Below are 20732 nucleotides of genomic sequence, written 5' to 3' on the forward strand. Positions count from 1 at the left end.
ACTCTGTGACCAACTAGGCACTTGCATTCCACATGAACAACAACATCTGGTGCCTTACCCTGGTGTTTAGTTCATCCCAAGATACTAGTTCTGCTTATAGGTCAGGGATGAGACTTGTCTGTTGAAATTTACATTGAATTGTCCAGATGCATTTTATAGACCTTCAGGAATCAAGCAGTTCCAGGAAGCTGAATAGGATTAGAACGCAGGCACTCCTGTGGAACAAAGACATCCTAAAGGTGTCTTAACCACTGTGCCAAGTACCTGCCCCAGGATAGCAAATCTTTTATGTTTTGTAAGGTACAGGATCTCTGTTGCAACTACTGACATTGTAGCATAAGAGCAACCACAGATCTTACTGAAAGAGGTAAGCAGGGCTATGTTCTATAAAAATTTATAAGCCCTGAGTGTTGCATTTTATATAGTTTTTTTTTCTAAAAAAAGATTTATTTATTTGAAAGGCAGAGTTACAGAGAGGCAGAGGCAGAGAGAGAGAGAAAGGTGTTCCATCGCTGGTTCACTCCCCAGATGGCCACAACAGCTGGAGCTGTGCCGATCCGAAGCCAGGAGCCAGGAGTTTCTTCCTGGTCTCCCACGAAGGTGCAGGGGCCCAAAGACTTGGGCCATCTTCAACTACTTTCTCAAACCATCAGAAGAGAGCTGGATCAGAAGTGGAGCAGCTGGGACTCAAACTGACGCCCATATGGGATGCTGGCATCACAGGCGGAGTCTTAGCCCACTATGCCACAGTGTCAGCCCTGTAAAAGATCCATTCTTACAAAACAGGTTGGATCTGGCCCATGAGTCATAGTTTGATAATGCCGGATGTAAAGGATTGGTTAGTTCAGTTAATTAGGAGCTGGTGATGAGATTTAATCCTCATATAAATGATTGAATTAGCTTTGCGCTGGTGGATCTGTTTCTCAAGTTTTCACCCTGGGTTCTAGCTGTCGACTTGAAGAATGTGGGTCACTGGCCACCAGGAGAAGGCCGGGAAGGTTCTACTTCCTCACGCTTTTATTTCTAGCATAGCTTACTGATGGTTCTTTACACTGTTTCCATCACTTGGACGTTTTTGAATTGCACCTTTTCAGAGTGGAGTGGCACAAATTATAGCAACTCCTACTGAGGCAGTAAAGGCAGAAATCTGTGGATTTCAGTGTTATGCATGAAAAATCGACTCCTAAGCATCTCAGGAAGTTCTCTGAGACAGTACAACAGCTGTGTTGTGCAGATGTTACATGAATCTTGAATGCGCATTGGCCAGGATCCTTTTATTCCATCCAAGCCCTAAGCAAGGCCGGTTGGTTTGTCCCTGCCCTGGGAAACAAGAGAAGTACTTTTGTTTCCTGTTTGGGGCAATTCTGAGACCCATTTGAAAGACCCATTCCTCTGATACCTTAACTGAGCCTTGCAAATTGCTTTGTGCTCTTTTCATAAGAGAAGGTGTTAGCTTTCCTGACCTGGTTTCCACAGATCTCTTTCACACCTCTTAATTCTTTGCTTTTGAAATGGTTTTGTTTTGGAAGTAAAGTAACTGGCCCTGGGGAAGTTTTTAAGCAAAGCCACTCTGTCACTTCTCATTGTAAACTGGCCCCCTCCAGCAGAAGGGATTCTTAGTGAAAAGTATAAGTAAACTCAAGGTTATTCTAGTAAAGCTTTGTCACATGGACTAGTTCCTAAATTGAGGTGTGAAGGGGTGGCTCTTGCCAGGTTTTCTGTGTGATCAATTGTACCAAAGTGTTCGAACAGAAGTCCTGAATTCAGTCCCATCCTGCTCAAGTTTGAAAATTTAGAATCACCTCTGGTCTTCTCTTCTTATATTTCAGTCACATCAAAGAACCCCATCCATTCTTCCTTGAAAACATATGCAGGAATTGGCCGGCGCCACGGCTCACTAGGCTAATCCTCCACCTTGCGGCGCCGGCACACCAGGTTCTAGTCCCGGTTGGGGCACCGGATTCTGTCCCGGTTGCCCCTCTTCCAGGCCAGCTCTCTGCTGTGGCCAGGGAGTGCAGTGGAGGAGGATGGCCCAAGTACTTGGGCCCTGCACCCCATGGGAGACCAGGATAAGTACCTGGCTCCTGCCATCGGATCAGCGCGGTGTGCTGGCCGCAGTGGCCATTGGAGGGTGAACCAACGGCAAAGGAAGACCTTTCTGTCTCTCTCTCTCACTGTCCACTCTGCCTGTCCAAAAAAAAAAAAAAAAAAAAACAAAAAAACCACACACACACACGCATATGCAGGAATGGCTGTTTAGCCTAGTGGTTAAGACGCCTGCATCCCACATTGGAGTGCCTGGGTTCCATTCCGAGCTCCAAGTGCTGACTCCAGCTTCCTGCCAGTGTACACCCTGGGAGGCTGTGGTGATGGCCCAAGCAGTTGGGTTCCTGCACTGCAGAGGGAAACCTGAGTAGTGTCCCCAGATCCTGGCTTTGGGCTGGCTCAGCCCTGGCCATGGTGGACATGTGGGAAGTAAACCAGTGGATGGAAACTCTCTCTCCATCTCTCTCTCCCTCTCTCCCTCTTAAATTTAAAAAATGTATCCAAAATCAGACCCCTGAGCCAAGTCAAAACCCATCTCTCTCCTGGATTACTCCACAGGCTTTTCCAGCCTTCTCCCTCATTCTTCAGTTTCTCCTCCTCCTCCATTATTTATTCTGAAAGTCAGAGTTGCAGAGAGAAAGAGAAGGAGAGAGAGAGGGAGAGAGAGAAGGAGAGAGAGAGAGAGAGAGATATTTTCCATCTGCTTATTCACTCCCCAGGTAACTGCACCAGGAAGGGCTGGGCCCAGGTCTCCCCCATGCATGCAAGGGCCCAGGGACTTGGGCCATCTTCTTCTGCTTTCCCCAGGCCATTAATAGGGAGCTGGATCAGAAGTGGAGTAGCTGGGACTGGAACCAGCACCCATGTGGGATGGTGGCATTGCAGGTGGTGGCTTTATCCATTACACCAATACGCAAGCCTCCTTCAGCTTGTTTTTAACATAGTCATCAAATGGTCCAGTTAAAAACATAGGCCAGGGGCCAGCACTGTGGTGCGGTGGGTTAAAGCCCTGGCCTGAAGCGCCGGCATCCCATATGGGCGCTGGTTCTAGTTCCAGCTGCTCCTCTTCCGACCCAGCTCTCTGCTGTAGCCTGGGAAAGCAATAGAAGTTGGCCCAAGTCCTTGGGCCCCTGTACCCACGTGGGAGACCCGGAAGAAGCTCCTGGCTCCTGGCTTTGGATTGGCACAGCTCCGGCTGTTGCAGCCATTTGGGGAGTGAACCAGTGGATAGAAGACCTCTCTCTCTGTCTCTACCTCTCTCTGTAACTCTGTCTTTCAAATAAATAAAATAAATCTTATATAAAAAAACCCATAAGCCAGATCGTGTTTCTTTTGCACTCAAAACCCGCTAGCGATTTCTTTCTCCAGATAAAGGCCAAAGGTCTTGCAATGGGTTACTCCGTCCTTCGCCCATTGCCCACTTCTCTGACGTCATCTGCTATTGCTCTTTCCATTGTTTTCTCAGTTCCAGGCACACTGGCTTCTTGCAACATCTTAACAAAACACTCCTGCCTTGAGGGCTTTGTACTTCTCTTCCAGAGGCAAAGTGTTCTGAGCAAAGCACATTTACTTTGGGTCTCTGCTTAGAAGGCAACTTATAAACATATATGTGTAAAATGAGAAAGTCTGACAAAATCAAGTGTTGACAAACACACAGAGGAATTTGAACACTCAACTTTGTTAGTTGGAATGTATATTGATTCAATCATTGTTCATATTTAGTTGCTAGAACTAAACAGTTACCTACTCCATGACCTAGTGATTCTACTCACAAGTATATATTCCAGGGGCCAGCACTGTGGCGTAGCTGGTTAAGACCCTGGCCTGAAGTGCCGGCTTCCCATATGGGCACTGGTTCAAGACTCAGCTGCTCCACTTCCTTTTTTTTTTTATTTGACAGATAGAGTTCGACAGTGAGGGAGAGAGACAGAAAAGTCTTCCTTCCATTGGTTCACCCCCCGAAATGGCCACTATGGCCAGAACTACGCCGATCCGAAGCCAGGAGCCAGGTGCTTCTCCTGGTCTCCAATGCAGGTGCAGGGGCCCAAGTACTTGGGCCATCCTCCACTGCTCTCCTGGGCCACAGCAGAGAACTGGACTGGAAGAGGAGCAACCGGGACTAGAACCTGGCGCCCATATGGGATGCCAGCACTGCAGGTGGAGGATTAACCAAGTGAGTCACGGCGCTGGCTTTTTTTTTTTTTTTTTTTTCTGCTCCACTTCCGATCCAGCTCTCTACTATGGCCTGGGAAAGCAGTAGAAGATGGCCCAAGTACTTGGGCCCCTGCACCTGCATGGGAGACCTGGAAGAAGCTCCTGGCTCCTGGCTTCGGATCAGCACAGCATTGACCATTGCAGCCATTTGGGGAGTGAACCATCGGATGGAAGACCTCTCTCTCTCTCAATCTCTCTCTGCCTCTCCTCTCTCTATGTAGCTGTGACTTTCAAATAAAAATAAGTAAATCTTTAAAAAAAAAGAAAGAGCATATATTCCAAAGAAAGGAGTGCACATGCCCACCAGAAGACTTACACAGAGCAGTCAAGGCAGCTTTATTCACAGTAGCCCTAAACTAGAAGTCATTCAGATCAATAGGAGAATGGCTAAGTTGTGATATGATCATGCAACAGTATACAGCAGTAGTGAGACCAATAATCTTTATATGCAACAATATGGATTAATCTCACAGATATTGTGTTGAATGAAAGAAGTCAGACAAGAATGCATGTATGCTTTCCGATTACATTTATTTGAAGTGGGGTTTACCCACTACACCACAGTGCCAGCCCCAAATAAATGTTTTTTAAGAAAAGAATGGCAGTTCATGATTGGAAGACACTCATGGGAAGGGACACAAGGGAACCTTCTGGAAGACTCTAAATGTTCTATTTCTTGACCAGCAGAGTGATTATATGAGTATATGTATGAATTCATCAAGTTGTATGTAGCTGTTCTCTTTATACAATTTACAGTGGTATATTATGCCTTGGTAATTAAGAAAAATAAAAGAGAAAACAAAAAAAAGCCCTTTTTATTTACTCAGAATCTTTCCCCCTTACCCTACTTGATTTTTATTCATAGCATGAGTCACCAGATGACATATTTTATTTTATTTTATTTTAAAAAGATTTATTTATTTGTTTGAAAGGCGGAGTCACAGAGAGAGAGGCAGAGTCAGAGAGAGATCGTCTTTCCTCTGGTTTCACTTGCCAAATGGTTGCAACAACTGGAATTGTGCTAATCTGAAGTCAGGAGTCAGGAGATTCTTCCAGGTCTGCCACAAGGTGCAGGGGTCCAAGGACTTGGGCCATCTTTCATTGCTTTCTCAGGCCAGAGCAGAGAGCTGGCTCAGAAGTGGAGCAGCCGGATCTCGAATTGGTGCCCAAATGGGAAGCCAGAGCTGCAGACCAAGGCTTTAACCCCCTGTGCCACAGCACTGGCCCCATCATATATTTCCTTATTCATCAGCTGTCTCCTCTCATGAGGACTTTGTTTTGTTTACTTCTGTATCTCAGATCTCAAATCAAAGCTTAATGCATCGAAGTTCCCAGTAAACATGAGGATACTTCTAAAAAGTTCATGTAAAATGGAATGGAATTGAAAGATAAGTTAATTGTGCAAAAATTTTGGAAATACATAAATATTTTTCTCAAACTTATGATTTTCATGAGCTTTTTATAGACCCCTTGTATGCATGGGTTTCTTTTTTTAAAAAAAGATTTTATTTTATTTAATAAATACAAATTTCATAGGTACAACTTTAGGAATATAGTGGTTCTTCCCCCAATATCCACCCTCCTACCCCCACTCCCATCCCACCTGCTACTCCTTCTCCCATCCCATTCTTAATTAAGGCTCATTTTTAGTTAACTGTATATACAGAAGACCAACTCTATTCTAAGTAAAGATTTCAACAGTTATGCATAGGTTTCAAAAAGCTTTTGCATCACAAGCTCATCTTTTAGTTCCATTTTGCGTGACCTTCTGAAGTATTCATGTATTTGTTCAATAAACGAATCACCATATTGCAGCTTCAGCTCTGGACCTACTTACAAATCCATTTTTGTCTCAGACGTGAGATACTCCTCTTTCCTGATAATGAGCACCCTAACTAATTTAAAAGCTGATTATAGATTGTAAAATGGATTTGGGGACAATGATGTCAATCTTTGGATTGAGTTGCAGGCATTGAGATTTTATCAACAAAGATGATGCTAGCTGGTTGACTTCTGAGCCCGGAGCTGAGAAAGCAATAGAGCAGGGGATATTGGTTCAGGTTTCTCACTCTCCTAAGTCTTCTGGGTTTTTCAGTTTTATCTTTTCAGGAGCCAGAAGTGGGAAATGAATAAGCCATTGTCTTCCTGAGCTCAATTGCTTATGTGACAGTCAAGAACTTTGACCTTGGAATAAGACAGAATTAGCAAAGCAAATCTGAAGAAATATGATATGGACAGAGTGGAGGAACTGGTCCTTCCACATCTAGACTGCTCTTGTTCATTTGAAAGCTAAAATACAGGAAAATACAACACGAATAAATTTGTTTCCAGGTAGAATTTTAATGTAAGAACGTAGATGTGAAAAATGAAATGGGTAGGCACAGCCAATAGTATAGAAAATAGTATGGTGGTTCCTCCCCAGATTAAAAACAAAACTATTTTATTGTAATTCAGCAATCCCATCTCTGGTATACATCCAAAGGAGATGAAATCAGTATATTGAAGGGCTGCCTGCACTCACACGTTCACTGCAGTATTCACAATAGCCGTGATATGGAAATAAACTTAGTGTCTTTCAGTGGATGAATGGCTATGGAATATTACTGAGCCTTTATGTTTTTAATGATTTATTTGTTTATTTGAAAGGCAGAGTTACAGACAGGGAGAGACAGAGAAAGAGATCTTCCATCCACTGATTCATTCTCCAAATGGCTGCAATGGCCAGGGCTGGGCAAAGACAAAGCCAGGAGCCGGGAGCTTCTGGGTCTTCCACATGGATGCAGGGGCCCAGGGACTTTGGCCATTTCCCAAGACTTTCCTGCTTTCCCAGGTATATTAGCTGGATCAGAAGAGGAGCAGCTGAGACTCAACTGGCGCCCATATAGGATACTGGCTTTGCAGGCAGCGGCTTTACCTGCTATGGCACGATACCAGTCCCTTACTGAGCCTTGAAAAAGGAGGTATGGGTGTTCCACCAAGTGGTTAAGACATTGGTTGGGATGCCCACACCCCATATCAGTGCGCCTGGATTTGAGTCCCAGCTCCAGCTGCTGATGCCAGCTCCTGGCTAATGCAGACCTGGGAGGCAGCAGTGATGCCTCAAGTTCCTGCCACACATACATGGGCAATCTGGATTGAGTTCCCAGCTCCTGACTTTGTCCTGGCCTAACCCTGGCTGTTGGCAGGTATTTGGGGGTGGAGGTGAACCAGTGGATGGGAACTCTGTCAGTCTCTCAAATTTAAAAAGATTTTAAAAGGAAATTCTTCCATTTGGAACAACATGAATGAATGTGAGGACATTATGCTAAGTGAAATGAGCCAGACACAGAAGATAAATACTGTATGATCTCACTGACATGTAGAATCTAAATTAGTCAAACTCACAGAAGAGAGTAGAAAGATTGCCAGGGGCTGTGGGGAGGAGAAATGGAGAGACGTTGGTCAAGAGGTGCAGACAAAGTTTCAGTTGTGCAAGATGAGTAGGTTTGGAAGTTTAATGTGTGGTCAAATGACTATGGTGAAAAACAATGCATTATACATGTGAAAGTTGCTAAGAAATCAGATGTTACCATCAGAAAAGAAAAATAGTAACTATGAGAGGTGATAGATACATGAGTTGGCAATTGTGTGTATATGTACATCAAAACATTTTAATATCTAACACTTTAAATATCTATATATTTGTCAATTAGACCTCAATATAATTGATATAAGAGGAGAAATGAAGTAGGTAGGTAGTTGTGAGAAGTACAGGAGCATGACACTGTGATAAGTGAAAATTCAGATTTCTTAATTGTGAACCGAAGACAGGAGCTGGCACGGTCAGAGATGATGTTTACTGAGAACCTACTGTGTATCTGGCATTTAACAGGTTGTTTTTGTGTAAGCCCCATAACAGGTATTTGATAAGGATTGTTAGCTTTGTTAGTTTATTACATTTCAGTACAGTAAGACTCAGAGGGCCAGGAGGTCTGTTCACAGAGGGTGAGTGGAGAACTAGTTACCCACGTAGGCCTCACTTCAAGGGCGAAACGATCTTCCTGTGCAGTGCTAAGTCCCTGGCCCCAAGAGTCCCCGGTTGTCAATGTCTGTCCCATTCCTAGTCCCCACTTCATTGCTTATTTGACCCCACTGCCTTCAGGCTGAGGCCCTAACGGCAGGCCATGCCCTTCACAGTCTGACTCCTGTCTCTTCTGCTCCCATCCAAGCCACCCTCACTGTCGGAGTGATCTTTGTCAACAACAGCTTCTTATGGAAACCCTTGCTTCAAAACCTGTGCTCACCTGTCACTTTTGCAAGATGGTTTAAATCCCTTAACACCATACATCTCAACCTAGCTTCCTAGAACCCAGTCCCATTCCCATTCCCAATCCACTAACTTTGACTGCATCGAAAAAATGTGTCATTCTCTGTGCAGATAATGGGATCCAACACCTTCCAAGCCATCTCCATTTGCCTTACCTCAGCCCTTCACACAGGAATAGCTCAACTTCCCACACCTTTCCAGAGTTCTGTCTTCTCCAAGGAATGCACTTTTCCTCTTCTTTGCCTGGTGAACTTTTTTTTTAACCTAGTGTGGTGGGCCAAATGCTGTTGATGCCTCATTGACTTTCTTGTGGCATTTTATTGCCTGGGTTTGTAATATTTTGACCATTTGTTTAGCTTCCCAAGGGCAAAGAAATGGATACATTCATGCACCTGTCATCTGAGCCTGGTGTACAATGCATAAGTGATGAGTGAACAGACTAAGAGCTCTGTCACCAAGGAAGTTCACCCCCCGCTAGACTATCCACTTCATACATTAACTTGTATCCCTGATGCCTGACAATTATCAGTCAAGATTTTGTAAAGAAAAAAACTTTGTTCTGCATCCTTCCAACAAAGGCAACCAAAAGAAAAATATCACACACAAAGAGGTACTGGAATGAGTAGGGAAATAAACCATACTCCTGAAGGGGAATCCTGAGTAGTATCCAGATACAGATATTATCCAGTCAACTCCTACTTTGGATTAGCATCTATCAAATTCTCAAAGGAGTTTTTTGGGGTTTATTTTTGCTTTTTAAGTCCTACAAAAATTGATTTTAACATTTATTTGGGGTGTTTACTGTATAATTCTTTCAACATACCTGTAGTTGAAATTTTTCATAATTAACCATGGGTTCAAAAGTCCATTTGGGAGAATCTAGAGGCAAAAAAAAAAAAAAAAAAAAAAAAGCAACAAAGACAGTGTTATGAAAGAACAGTGGACTTGGGTATGGGCTTGCCCTACCCAAGTTTAAGGTGCAACTTCTTCTTCTTCTTCTTCTTTTTTTTTTTTAAGATTCTATTTATTTATTTGAGAGCTAGAGTTACAGACAGTGAGAGGGAGAGACAGAGAGAAAGGTCTTCCGTCCATTGGTTCACTCCCCAAATGGCCGCTTTGGCTGGAGCTGCACTGATCTGAAGCCAGGAGCCAGGTGCTTCCTCCAGGTCTCCCACGTGGGTGCAGGGGCCCAAGGACTTGAGTCATCTTCTACTGCCCTCCCAGGCCACAGCAGAGAGCTGGATTGGAAGTGGAGCAGCTGGGACCAGAACCAGCACCCATATGGGATGCCGGCACCTCAGGCAGAGGATTAACCTACCGCGCCATGGCGCCAGCCCCTAAGGTGCAACTTCAACAATCAGAACTAGAAGAAAGCCCAAAACAGCTCAATGGAGCACCAACAGTTATCCTTGAAACAGATGTTAGGAGAGATAAGTCCATGACATTAAAGATATTTTAAAAATTTTATTTGACAGAGAGAGAGAGAAGTGCTCTACCCACTGGTTCACTCTTCAAATACGCATAATGTCTCCCAGCTGGAGTCAAAGCTGGAAGCCAGAAACTCAATCTAGGTCTCCCATGTGGGTAGCAGGAACCAAATCATCTGACCCATCATTACTGCCTCCCAGAGTCTGCGTTAGCAGAAAGCTGTAGTCATGAGCCGGAGATAGGAACCAAACCCAGGTCCTCTGATGTGGAATACAGGTGTCTTAACTTCTAGGCTAAATGCCTGCCTCATGACATTTTAATTATATTTATTAAACATCTACACAAAACTCTGTGTGAGCACTGTTTTAGATTCCTTACAAACTTTAACAATTTGTTTATTAATTTTCATTTTTTACTTGAAGAGCAGAGAGACAGAGACAGACACACAGTGAGATCTTCCATCCACTGGTTCACTCCCCAAGGGCCCACCACAGCCGTGATTGGACCAAGCCAAAGCCAGGAGCTGGGATCTCAATCCAGGTGCCCCAAGTGAGCGGCAGGCACTCAGCACTTGAAGCATCATTTGCTGCCCTGCAAGGGACACATTACAGGGAACTGAAATCAGAAGCAGAGCTGAGCTCAAATCCAGGCACTCAAACGCAGGATGCAGGAGTCCCAAGAGGCGTCTTAACTGCATCAAACACTCTCTCTCTTCCTTACAAACACGGACTCAGTTGTGATTTGGTTACAGTGATCCCACCTTATGCAAGACTCCTGTACATACTATCTTTTTCCTATACCTACTTATATCGCATGGTATATGTGTATGTGTTTCTGTCTGTCTGTCTATCTACCTACCTACCTACCTACCCATATATTTGACGGTCTCAGGGAGAAAGATGCAAAGACGAAAAAACAAAGCGGAAGAACCTGTGTCCAACATATACCCTCTCATTTCTGTTCACAGCTGGGACTTGCTGCTTCACCCTGAAACTCAGCCTCCTTCTGGAGCAGAAATTGGTGAAGACTGCCTTTGTCCCCCAAGCTCTCACTTCTCTTTAGCACAGGCCCAAACCAGGAAGTGATCAATTTGACTCTTGTAGTCTCCTTTCTTTATATTGTAGATGCCAGGCCTGAAAGAAATCACTGAGAGGATTCTGATGAACGTCAGAGAATATGTTCTCACAACAGAAATGCTCAGTTATTCACGGTTTAACAACACTTGTGTGACTACAAGGGCCCCTCAGGGAGTGAAGCCTTAGCTGGCTGAGGGTGAAACAACAAAAGCTCAAAGTGTTTACAGGAGGGATGTGGTGTCGTTGCCCTGGCAGCTAAGCAAGGCCTAGTTCAAGGTCAACATGGTGCAGCTGAAAGCCTTCCCTAAGAGCTATGCATGTTACTTCAACTCAGGCCTCTTCTTCCCTAGGAGTGATAAAATCTAAGACGCCCCCCTATTCTCTCTTTCCATCTCATTCTTTCTCTCTCTCTCTCTCCTCCCCTTTCCTTCTTTACTTCCCTCCCTTTCTCTGGTTAAAGAGATCTCAAAATATTCCTGGCCTTTAGTTTTGCACTTTTAGGAGGAAAATTTATTCATGAATGCAATATAATTTAATAGCTTATTCCTAATAATTCAACTAACTTTAAGAATGATTTGTGGGGGCTGGTACTGTGGCACAGCAGGTAAAGCCACCGCCTGTGGTGCCAGCATCTCATATGGGCGCTGGTTTGAGACCCGGCTGCTCCACTTCTGATCCGGCTCTCTGCTATGGCCTGGGAAAACAGTAGAAGATGGCCCAAGTGTTTGGGCCCCTGCACCCATGTGGGAGACCCAGAAAAAGCTCCTGGCTACTGGCTTTGGATTGGCGCAGCTCCAGCCATTGCGGCCAATTGGGGAGTGAATCATCCAATGGAAGACTCCCCCCCTCCCCGTCTCTCCTCTCTCTGTGTAACCATGACTTTCAAGCAAAAATAAATAAATCTTTAAAAAAAGAGAATGATTTGTGGGGTTGTAGTAAAAATGGCCAGTGTTTACACTGCTTGTGTTATTGTAAATTGGTACAATCTTTTGGAAGGCAATGTGGCAGTACATATCAGGCCTCTTAAGGAAAAGAAGAGAAAAAACAACAATAGCAGTTTGTCCACCTGCCAGGAGCTGTACTATGTACTTGGCACACTTCATCTCATTTAATCGTTACCCCCAACCCACAGAGGTTCACAGAGCTTGCACAAATTGTTCCAAAGTCACACAATGTGGAAATAAAAGCAAAATTATGAAAGAAACTTTGACAGAGCTTTTCTTTTTTTTTAGAATCTAGCATTGTTTATTTTATTTTTTTTCTTAAGATTTATTTATTTATTTGAAAGTCAGAGTTACACAGAGAGAGGAGTGGCAGAGAGAGAGAGAGGTCTTCCATCTGATGGTTCACTCCCCAATTGGCCGCAATGGCCGGAGCTGCGCTGCTCTGGATCTGAAGCCAAGAGCCAGGAGCTTCCTACGGGTCTCCCACGTGGATGCAGGGGCCCAAGGATTTGGGCCATCCTCTACTGCTTTCCCAGGCTTAGCAGAGAGCTGGATCGGAAGTAGAGCAGCCAGGTCTCGAACCGGTGCACATATGGGATGCCAGTGCTCCGGGCCAGGGCGTTAACCTGCTGTGCCACAGCACTGGCCCCAACAGAGCTTTTCAAAATGGAATCAGGAGACTATAGGACTTATGTAAGACTCCAGCTGCCTAGAATGTTAACTTTGGTCACCTCTTTCTTTGACCACAGGTATCTGGAAAAACCAGAATGACTGGACAATTTCATTTTGCCCAAAGGCTCAAGATCAACAGCAAGAGGCTATCAGATTCTTGTTTCATGGACATTTCCACTCTGCTGGCACATCCTCTTCTGTGTCCTCTATCAGTCACAAAGCCTGTATTCCTTCTCAACATACAAGTTCCCACTTTCCCTGTCTTTCCTCAGAATGCTGACTCAGAGCTATCTGAATCTGTATCTCCCAAGCTGTAATTCCTAAGACCATGAATAAAGTCCTCTTTTAAGAACGCTGATTTGTAGGGCTGGCACTGTGGCCCAATGGGTTAAAGCCCTGGCCTGCAGTGCTGGCATCCCATATGGGCACCAGACCTGGCTGCTCCACTTCTAATCCAGCTCTCTGCTATGGCCTGGGAAAGCAGTGAAGGATGGCCCAAGTTCTTGGGTTCCTGCACCCACGTGAGAGACCTGGAAGAAATTCCTGCCTTTGGATCAGCCCAGCTCTACCCATTATAGCCATCTGGGGAGTGAACCAGTGGTTGGAGGATTCTATCTCTGACTCTCTGTAACTCTGCCTTTCAAATAAATCTTTTAAATAAAAAAAAGACCTTTGTCTCTCCATCACTCTACCTCTCAAATAAATAAATCTTTTTTAAATCCGGGACTTTAACCGGCTCCCACATGGGATGCTGGCACTGCAGGCAACAGCTTTACCCACTAACTACAGTGCCAGCCCCTAAATAAATCTTTTTAAAAAAGATTTTTTTGGAGGCAGGCACTGTGGCGTAGCACCACATGTAGTGCCAACATCCCATATGGGTGCCAGTTTGAGTCCTGGCTGCTCCACTTCTGATCCAGCTCTCTGTTATGGCTTGGGAAAGTAGGGAAGATGGCCCAAGTCCTTGGGCCCCTGCACCCACGTGGGAGACCCGGAAGAAACTCTCGGCTCCTGGCTTCAGATCGGCACAGCTCTGGCCATTGTGGCCATCTGGGGAGTGAACCATCAGATGGAAGACCTCTCTGTCTCTCTCTGCCTCTCTTTCTCTCTCTGTGTAACTATGACCTTCAAATAAATAAATAAATATTTTTAAAAATTTTATTGCTTACTTATTTGAGAGGTAGAGTGACAGAGAAGTGGGGAGAGAGAGAGAGATTGAGAAAGAAATCTTCCATTTGTTCCACTCCCCAAATGGCTACAACAGCAAGGTTAAAACTAAGAGCCAGGAATTCCATCTTTGTCTCCCATGTGGCTGGCAGGGGCCCAAGCACTTGGGCCGTCTTCTGCTGCCTTCCCAGGTGCATTAGTTGGAAGCTGCAGAAGTGGAGCATCCACAACTCAAATTGGCACTTTAATACAGGACATCAGTTTTGCAAGCAGCAGCTTAACCCTCTGTGCCAGAACACTGGCCCCTAAAGTCCTTTTCCACTTTTTCAGCTTCTGAATTTGGATTGATCAACAACAGGTAGTAATGGACAGACTAAGTCGTGTTCCCAAGTTGTCTAATTCTCCTCTATTCTGTGCTCCTCACCAGCCTGCTGTGTTGTGATAAAATGCTCACACTTGTTGACCCAAGAAATGAAATCCTACAAGGTATCCTAAGGAAGCACTTTAACCAGAAAAGATAGTGTGCTGGTATCATACTAGTAGTCAGAAAAAAGTGGAACTAATATGATTAACAATAGAAGTATGACTGCCATATGGTTCACCAGCAATATCATAAACATTAAAAATGACAGTGGAGGGGCAGGCATCGTGGGGGCAGTGATTAGGCCACCAATTCGGACACCTGCATCCCACACTGGAGTACCTGGGTTCGAGTTCCACCTCCACTTCCGATCCAGTTCCTGCTAAAGTGCACCTGCGGAGGCAGCATATGATGGCTCAAGTGCTTGGGAAACCTGGATGGAGTTCCAGGCTCTTGGCTTTAGCCTGAACCATCCCCAGCTGTTGAGGGCATCTGGGGACTGAACTAGTGGATGGAAAATGTCTCTCTCATTCCTCTCTCTGTCATCCAGCCTTTCAAATAAAAAATAAGTTACTGGAGATTGTACGAATATGAAAAATATTTCAGATAAGTATTCAATTCAGTGAAAAAAAGCAGACTGAAGTGATTCTATTCATTGATTTCAATTATATAGAAATATACATATATAGAAACTGTGGATTGTGGTTATGCTAAGAATGGAGGTGATTTTTTTTTACCAAAAAATTATTCTTCATTTTAAATGATCTGAAATAAACAATTTTATCACATAATTTCTTTGGCAAGACACTGGCTGTGGTCCAGTTTCCCTCTTTCTTCACCTCTGCAGCTCAGAACAACTTCCCGTTTTCCACTTGCTTCTCTTCAGCTCCACAGTGTGGGCTTTCCCTACTCATATCCATGTGTACAAGGTTGGCCCAAATGCACATTTCCCAAAGTCACTGCACCATTGCTTCTTTTTTTTTTTAATTAATTTATTTATTATTTTGAAAGGCAGAGTTACAGAGAGACAGAGGCAGAGGCAGAGAGATGTCTTCCATCCACTGGTTCACTCCCCAAATGGCCACAATGGTCAGAGCTTGGCTGATCTGAAGCCAGGAGCCTGGAGCTTCCCCTGGGGTCTCCCATGTGGGTACAGGCGCCCAAGGCCTTGGGCCATTTTCTGCTTTCCTAGACACATTATTAGCAAGGAGCTGGATGGAAGTGGAGTAGACAGGACTCAAACTGGTGCCCATATGGGATGCTGGCATTGCAGGTGGTGCCTTTACCCGTTATGCCACAGCGCGGGCCCCTACACCATTGCTTCTTTATCTTCTATGATCAACAGTGTCGAGTTAATGGGAGGGAAGAACTATTTTTCCTCAGCTCATCTTAGATTCATTTTCTGCAGCCCTTCAAATTTTACCAACAAAAGACAGATTAAGAAAAGAAAAATAAGTGGAAGTTTTTAAATCATGCACTTTTGCACTTTGTGCACATACACACACGCAGGAGGCTCAGTGATAAGTCATTCAAAGGGCTGATTAGAGCTTGGACTCACAAAGCATCTTAACAAAGGCACAATACATTCTGTGAGAGGCGACAGGACAAGGGAAAAGGGCTGTGTGTGTTGAGAGGAAATTGTAGGGGAAGCTGTTGGAAGATGAGGGCCAGGGAGATGCGCCATATGGATTTCTCTAGTGCCATCCCTGGGCGGGGAGAGCTGTAGTGAGTGACTTCCGTCCTTGGTCCAGAGTGGGAAGGGTACCTTTAAAATTTGTGTCCTGCTTTGAAGCAAACATGGGACAGGCAGAAGGCTTATCTTCTATCTGCTTCTTCTCCATTGTCTTCAACTGAAAAATCTAACAATATGCGGGGCGGGGGGGCAGGCCTTGGTTCTGCAATGAAGATACTCCCATGTCATATGGGAGTGACTGGGTTCTAGTGTCTGCTTGGCTTCCTGCTAATGTGCACCCTGGGAGGCAGCCGGTGATAACTCAAGTGCTTGGGTCCCTGCGTGTCATGTTGTGGGTTGAGATTGAGATCCAGGCTCCCAGCTTCAAGCCTGGCCCAGACCTGGTGGGCATTTGGGGGAGTGAGCCAGTGCATGGGAGATTTCCATCTATCTCTCTCCTTCTCTCTGTTACACTACCTTTCAAATAAAATAAATGAATTTTTTTTGAAAAAAAAAAAAAAAAACTCTCCCCCCTTTTTCACAAACCAGGTCTTCCCCCCAGTATAATGGTACTCCCTTGGGAAGAGTCATAAATTTTATAAAACTGTTGGCCATAGGATTATTCAACCTCAACACCATTGCCTTGTCGGCTTGGATCAGTCTTTGTTCTGTGTGAGTCCTGTGCACTGTGTGATGTTTTCAGCAGCATCTCTGGCCTCTACTTACTTCAGTAGCATAGACCCCCTTAAAAAAGTTGTGATGAGCAGAAAAGTCCCTAGATACTGCCCAGAATTCCCTGGAAGCCATGGAGAAAATCGCCCCTGGACGAGAAGAACTACTGGACTTAAAGGAAATGTCTGAATGGCACCAGACAAGAGCCCTCAGCTGGTTGGTTATACCAGAATGTGGCCACTAGAGGTCTCCCTAGACCCCATTATGGTTTTAACCTGGCCAATACCTGACCATGGGAACAGCCAAACAAGGTTAATTTTCGTGACTTGGTGGGTAGTGACAACAAAGGATTTACACACACAAAACTGACTCTGTCTCCCATGTGGAATTCTGAATAAATTAAGGAGAGCTTTATGGTATAGGTGAGGAGCACAACTCCTCACTCCCTCAGTGTGGGCTGTGCACTGCCTGCCTTACAGTCGGGAAAGGGTAGGGGAGAGACCTGGCAGACAGCTCCCCTCCAGCTGACCCAGGGTCCATCAACACTGGTGGGTTGAGGATGTGAAGGGAGAGGCACTTTACCTAGGCCGTCTTCTCCCCAAAACTTCAGTCAGTCTGCTCATGAGGAAAACACGAGGCAAATTCCAGGAGAGGGGCAGCCTCCAAGACCACTGACCAGGGCTCCTCAAACCTGTCGAGGCTGTCAAGGACAGGGCTGCCTGGGGAACAGTTGCAGTGGAGAGCAAGCCCAAGGGCGGTGGGTAAAAACTAAGGGGATCTGAATCACCGTGGACTTCAGCCAGTCATCATGCACTGATGTTAGTTCACGAATGAATGAGCAAATGTACCACCTGATGTTAAACACTGATCCTAGGGGATGCTGTGCGCAAGGCCAGGGTCGCGTGATGGCTCCATACACTGCTCAGTTTTTCTGTAAACCCAAGACTGCGTAGTGGGTAAAGCTACTGCATGTGGTTCAAGTCCTAGCTGCTCCACTCCTCATCCAACTCCTTGCTAATGTGCCTGGGAAAGCAGTGGAGGATGGCCCAAGTCCTTGGGCCCCTGCACCCATGTGGGAGACCTGGAAGAAGCTCCTGGCTCCTGCCTTTGGATCAGCTCAGCTCTGGCCGTTGTGGCCATTTGGGGAGTGAACCAGAGGATGGAAGACCTCTGTTTGTCTCTTTCTGTAACTCTACCTTTCAAGTAAATAAATAAATCTTTTAAAAATATTATATATATATATATATATAAATATGTTCTTGGGGTGGGCATTGTGGTGTGGCAGGTTCATCCTCCACTTAGGAGGATGTGCACACCAGAGCACTGCTCCCGGTCCTGGTACCCGGGCTTCCAATCCACTTTCCTGCTAATGCATCCTGGAAGGCAGCAGGCAACGACTCGAGTACCCGAGTTCCTGCCACCTATGTGAGAGACCCGGATGGAGCTCTAGGGCCTGGCTGTTGTGAGCATTTGAGTGAACCAGCCAGTGGAAGTTTTCTCTCTCTCTTGTTCTGCCTTTGAAGTCGATGAAAATAAAGAAATAAGAATGAAAAGCATTTGTTCTTGACTCTTACATAGTATTTCCTCCCTGTATGTGGCAGTTGGGCTTATTTGCTGTCACCGCAGAGGATGTACATTGTCATCAAGTGGCACTGGACAAAACCCAGACTCCTGGATCCATATTTGGCTCAGGATGTTAATTTTCTTACCAGAAAATTGTGAATAATAGAACCTGCACTGCTCACCTCACTGGGTTATTTTAAGAGCCAAACGAAAGCGTCTGTGAGAAAATGTCTTGCAGCCTGTGAAGTGTGATATCGTATCACGAACACATTTTTACTCGAGCAGCTTTTTGTAAATATATTCATGAGTTCATTGCAAAGTGAAATGTATGGAGATGATAGAGGCCGCTCCCAACCAGAAGACTTAGAATTTTGTCAGCTTCAAGCCCTCTCTTTAAATAGAAAATTCTCTCTGTGGTCCTTGTCACTGACCGCACACTTGTCACCTGGGAAGCTTTTAAAAGCAGCCATGCCCAGGTGCCCAGGTTCTGCCCCAGATGAACTGGGCCAGAATGGTCTGGGCACGGACCCAGGTGATTCTAACAGGAACCAGGGCTGAGCCCCGCAGTGCTGATTCACCTGCAATTCAGCCAGGTCCATGGGGTCCACGTGCTACCTCGCCTGGAGAAATTGCTGCAGCTGAGGTATTCCCAGCAGGCAGGGAGGCGAAAGGAAAAGTCTGGTCAGCCATGCTGCGGGGACGGCAGGTAACATTGTCATTTAACTAAAGGCAGTGCTACACCATCAGCACTGTGCGGGGAGCCAGCTGCCAGTCAGAGGGGCTGCTCCAAGCCTTGGACTCTCGGTTGTATGTGGCAGTGGGCCTTGGTTATTGCACATCGTCTGATGAGTCTTGGTTGGAAGCCTGGGTGTCAGTGCCAGGCAGACCAAGACAACAATCTGCATATTAGCTGGTGAGTTAATACCATTCAGAAACCAAGAAACTCCAGAAGAAAAGGCTGTTGGACGGTGACGTCATCATCTGTGCTTGGGAATCAATACAGTTCGGAGCTGGGTTTTGGAAACCAAGCCCATTCCTGCACGTTCTGCGTCTCAGGGTCCGTAGTGAAGAACTGAGATTACAGCATTCCTGCATGCAATGGTCAGGATGGAGACGGAGGATTGCTGTCCTACAGGTTCTGCATTCACCTGGTCACACACGGAGGAGCTCGTTTTGTCATCACACTGAGAGGTGAGTAGTGTTGGGGACAGTCCCACATTCATCAAGCTCACCAACACTGAATCAAGCAGTACTCAGACATTGCCACTGGGTGGGGCATTCTCTTCCCATGAGAAAGACAACAGGGGGAGCCAAATGGCTACCAAAGATCACTCAGTAGTTGGATCTCAGACGGTACGGCCCTCAGGCTTCAGCCTGTGCCGGTGACCAGTTCTGTGGAATGAAAAGCCTCAGACGCTGGCTGGATTACTTTTGCTTGAACCATGGTGGAGCAGAGTCTTGCACTCAGGGGTCACTTTTTCAGACCAGAGGTCTGTGTGTTTTCCTGGTGGTGGCTTCCTAACTGTAAAAATTGTAAATCCGGTTTTCAAGTCACCTGTGAATAATTCAGACATTTTTTTGGTATCATCTTCTTGTCAAATCTAAGCAACAGCTTCCTTTTTTTGCCGAGCAATTTGAGAAATATAGTATTAAAGACATAAACTTTTTAAAATTTATTTGAAAATCAGAGTTATACAGAGAGAGAAGGAGAGGCAGAGAGAGAGGTCTTCTATTTGCAGGTTCACTCCCCAGTTGGCCACAACAGCCAGAGCTGTGCCGATCCGAAGCCAGGAGCCAGGAGCCAGGAGCTTTTTCTGGGTCTCCCACATGAGTTCAGGGGCCCAAGAACCTGGGCCATCTTCTGCTTTCCCAGGCCATAGAGAGAGCTGGATCGGAAGTGGAGCAGCCGGGACTCGAACTGGTGCCCATACAGGATGCCGGCATTGCAGGTGGCAGCTTTACCCATTATGCCACAGCCACAACCCCATAAAAACTTTTTAAAAAGATTTATTTGAAAGCAGAGAATCAGAAGGAAAAAGATTAAAATTTTATTTATTGATTTATTTGAAAGAATTACAGAGAGAAAGAGAGAGAGATATCTTTCTTTTGCTGGTTCAGACTCCAAATGGCCTGGGCCAGGCTGAAGCTGAGCGTCATGTAGGTCTCCCGTGTGTGGCGTCAGACCACCTTCTGCTGCTTTCCCAGGCACATTAACAGGGAGCGAGATCAGAAGTGAAACAGCTGGGACACACACATACGGTATGCCAGTGTCACAGGTGGTGGCTTAACCAACCCTGAGGAGATTTGTTCTGTCTGCTGGTTTACTCCCCAAATGCCCTCAGCTTCTGGGGTTGGGTCAAGGCAAAGCTGGGAGCCAGGAACTCAGTCGAGGTCTCTCACCACTGCTCTCTCTCAAGGTTTGCACTGACAAGAAGCTGGAGCGAGGAGTCAGAACTGAGAAGCAAACCCTGGTACCCTGACGTAGGAAGCGTCTTAACTGGTGTTTTAACCATTAGGATAAAGTCCATCACAATTTTGAGATTTTCTACTTCTGATTTTAAGAGAGATTATGAATTCTTCCTCCACAGACCTTGTCCTGCAGTGGGACTTC

Source organism: Oryctolagus cuniculus, chromosome 17 (genome assembly GCF_051225735.1).
Source record: "Oryctolagus cuniculus isolate XC-2025 breed Fujian yellow rabbit chromosome 17, ASM5122573v1, whole genome shotgun sequence".
Classification (NCBI taxonomy): Eukaryota; Metazoa; Chordata; class Mammalia; order Lagomorpha; family Leporidae; genus Oryctolagus; species Oryctolagus cuniculus.